Source organism: Impatiens glandulifera, chromosome 5 (genome assembly GCF_907164915.1).
Source record: "Impatiens glandulifera chromosome 5, dImpGla2.1, whole genome shotgun sequence".
Taxonomy (NCBI): Eukaryota; Viridiplantae; Streptophyta; class Magnoliopsida; order Ericales; family Balsaminaceae; genus Impatiens; species Impatiens glandulifera.
In genome coordinates this window covers 10,154,770-10,159,155 of record NC_061866.1, presented here as the reverse complement: position 1 = coordinate 10,159,155, position 4,386 = coordinate 10,154,770, and positions in this window count along the sequence as shown.

The following is a 4,386-nucleotide window of genomic DNA, read 5'->3' as shown; positions in this document are numbered from 1 at the left end:
TATACCATTAGATTCATTGAAGCAAACTTATGGTAAAAAGTTGCGGCATTGGATTTCCAGAAACTCTACAAGCAAACTCTCCTCGGTTATGGTAATGTTGTTGAACTTTTTTTAATTCTTGTGATAGTGTTGAACTGTTTTCAATTGCAGCTCAAGTACCTGTACTTCTTTACTTTGATGGAAAGGGGAAAACTACGGATGATCTTACTCATTTTTCTGCAAAGTCAAACAGCGGTATGATTGTTCCCCAAAATTCTACTTATGCCCAATTAGTTGATCAAATTTATTCTGCTACCGATGTTGACAAATCTAGATATGATTTATTGCTTCAAGCCAAGTATAATGCTCCTAGCATGATTGCCAAATTTTCTTATATAGCTGATATAAAAAAAGATGTGGATGTGGAGTTCTTTTTACATAAAGCAGTTTCAGTCCACAACCGCACTCCATTGTGTGTATCCTTATTAGAGAAGTCACTACCAACTCAAGAAAGTGTAGCGGTTCCAGAAATTGATGACCCCGACGTCTTCCCGATGCAGCGTGAGGTTTTCTTCGAAAATGACATTGAAGATGAACATTTGCGTCTGAATGTGGGGGATGATGCTGATGATGATTGGGTTCCTATTACCCAACCTAGTAGTTCTGATTGGGTTCCTAGTACCAATCCAAATCCAAGCGGTGCTTGGGTTCCTAGTACACAACAAAACAATGTTGTTGTTCGTACTCAACCAAGCTGCAGTGAATGGGTTGCTAGTAACATACCAAGTAGTGAAAATCCTATACATGAGGCAGTTAGTACCGGAATCGGATTGGAAGTCAGTTCTTTGTTTGAGAATAAAAAAGAACTTCAACTGAGGTTATATAAATATGCCATGACTAATCATTTTGTGTTCAAAGTGGTGAAGTCAAAAAAAGAACTTTGTGTTGTGAAATGTTTGGATAAGAATTGTAAGTGGAGACTGCGTGTTGTCAGAGTAAATTCCTCGGAAATGTTTGAGATTCGTAAATTCGTAAAAGATCATACGTGTTCAATTGTGACGAGGCAAGAGAATCAAAGGCAAGCACCAACATGGGTGTTTGGGGAATGCATGAAGAGCAAGTACATGGACCATCACCATGACCACATGCCCAAGAAAATAATGGAAGACATACAGACTACTTATGGAATAAAGTTGTCTTATAATAAGGCTTGGCGGTCTAGAGAAAAGGCCCTAATGCGGTGCGAGGAACTATAGAAGATTCTTACGGTAAATTGCCATCATACCTGTACATGTTGGAGAAGAACAATCCGGGTACCATAACAGACATCCAGACGGATGAGCACGGTCATTTCAGGTATATGTTCATGTCCTTAGGCTGCTCAATTAGGGGTTTCAAAAACTGTTGTCGTCCAGTATTGTGCGTCGATGCCAGTTTTCTTAAGCACAAGGTTGGAGGTCAGCTATTGGTGGCGATAGCATTAGATGCGAATGAACAACTCTATCCTGTTGCATTCGGCGTTGTTGATTCGGAGAATAACAACTCCTGGACTTATTTCATGCAAAAACTTAGAGATGCAGTTTTTCCAGAAGCTGACCACGGTGCGTGCACATATCACATCAAGATGAATATTATGGCCAAATTCAAAACCGATCACTACCACGCCGAGTTTGGTTTGGCTTCTCAAGCATACACAATCTTGAAGTTTAATCAGCATTTTGATATTGGGTTTGAGAGATGGAGTTGTGCATTTTTTCCTGGTAAACGATACAATCAAATGACAAGCAATTACGCTGAGATCTTCAATAGTCAAAGTAGGGAAGCTAGAAAGTATCACATATCAATCTTAACTGATTATTTAAGATTCACATTACAAGATTGGTTTAATAGTCGAAGAGAAAAAGCGTCCAATCACAATGAACGTTTATCTTCTTATTATGAAAAGTTCTTACGTGATCAAGCTGAGAAGGCCAGATTATATAACGTTCATCCACTTAACCGATTCGAGTTTTATGTCCATGACGGTGAATCTGATTATAAAGTTGACTTGAAAGGAATGAGTTGTAGTTGTAGGGTATTTGATGTATCGGGTCTTCCTTGCACTCATGCCCTGGCTGCTTCCCGTACCCATAGATTGGATGCCTATGAGTTCTGCTCAAGGTATAGGGTTTACTTTACTTTATTTGCTATTGAATCTATCTAACTAACTTTATTTCTCACATGTTCAATTGTTATCTTTCAGGTATTACTCAAGTGAATTGTGGATCAATGCGTATGCGGAAACAATATATCCAGTTTGTCATGAAGAGTATTAGAATATTCCAGAACATATCAAGCAACGAATGTGCCTTAAACCACCTGTTAAGGTTAAGAAAGGGCGACCTCAAACAAAACGTAGGTCATCCCAAGGTGAAATTCGTAAGGTACCGAGAAGATGTAGCTCATGTGGTGGTCAGGGTCATAACAGAGCAACATGCAAATCAGTAATGCCTACACCCTCTACTGCAAGAGCTGCAAGAGCATCATCATCTCAGCCGCCATCATCTCAGCCACAAACATGAATATTGTCTATGCAATTTTGAATATTGTCTATGTTTTTTATTTGAAAGTTGAAAGTTGTATACTGATTGATTGTTGGTTTTCAATTTTGAATATTGTCTATGTTTTTTTATTTGAAAGTTGTACACAGATTGTATAATACATCCAGGTTGGCCATACAGTGACTCACGCATATATATTGCACAATGCTAAACTCACGCATATTGTAATATACGTGAGTCATATTGTAATACGCGTGAGTCATAACTCATGTGTATTACAATATACATGAGTCATATTGTAATACGCGTGAGTCATAACTGACGTGTATTACAATATGCGTGAGTCATATTGTAATACGCGTGAGTTATGACTCACGTGTATTACAATACACATGAGTTATATTAGAATATGTGTGAGTCATAAAAGACGCATATTGTAATACGCGTGAGTCATAACTCACGCATACGCATATTACTACACATTTTTATGATACCTATTATAACATTCATGTCTGTAATGATGATGATAAACAATATTCAGTATTACACAACATCTTACAACAATAATTCAGTATTTACAAAACATGTTACAACAATAATTCAGTATTCACACATGTTACAACAATAATTCAGTGTTTACAACCTCATGGCTCTAAAATCTGGTGGTACAACCTGACTGCCCACTTTTCTCTATATAATTGCATATTGTTTGATATGCAATTTTCTAGACCAAGTTTAGCAGTCAGGTACTCTAAATACATTAATACAAAAACGTCACAGTCCCCACTCCATTCTGCTTTTGGTACTTCAGGGTGTGGGATTCTCTGAAATCTAAAAGTTTCATTTCTCATGTTAGGATACCTGGCCATTTCAACTTCAGACATTGTTTTATGAAGGAAGGGCGGCAACATCTCACAAATGGCTTTCATGAATTTTCCAAATTCGTCGTCATTGTAAATTGTCTGATCGCAATCATAAACATCAATTCTCCATTCTTGCAATCGAATAACACACAGTACCTAGTGTAGGTTGTTGAGGTTGAGGGGGAAGTAAATAACATCAACACTGCTCCAACTGGGCATATGTTTATCTTCTCTACCCCAGTAGTAGTGGTAAATGATTTCAGCGAAAGTATGGCCAGCTGGTTTTTCTGGATCAACCGAGTCAGCAACAAAATCGTCATAGTATGAAGTAATCAAAGGGCCAAACTGGCAATCTAAGATGGTGAAATCCGCCGGGTACGTCTTAGGGTAGGCGAATGCTCTTGCTCTTAGCAGACAAATTGCGGCATTCATCTCCACATCAGTTAGCCACCTATTTAACCTCAGAATTGTAGTGAAGAACTTAAGGTCTCTAGTGCCATCAGAGAGTTGGATGTCTTTAAATTTAGCCCCTTTCGCAAATTCTTTCTTGAACTCTTTCCTCAGTTGCTTATTACAAGTCGACATAGGATCGACAACAATCGCCTTCTTTCTTGGACGAGGGACGATGTAGGGACTAAGTACAGCTTTCGACGCCGTCCTCTTTCTCTTAAATAAGACGTGGGATGCATCTTCCAGTACCACCACATCTTTTCTTCTGCACAACGAAATGATCGTCCACCTTCTTCTGCACCACCTTCCTACCCCTCTGCACCACCTTACTACCCCTCTACACCACCTTCCTACCCCTCTGCACAACGAAATCATCGTCCACCTCATCTTCATTATCCTCCACCTTCTCTTCCACCTTCTCTTCCACCTTCTCCTCCACAGCTTCCTCAACATTCCCAGCACCGGATTTCCCATCAACCACATCAGCCTCCTCAACATTCCCAGGGTTTTTCTCCAACAAAAGCCCATCCTACAAAAAACAGAAAAGTCTTCAA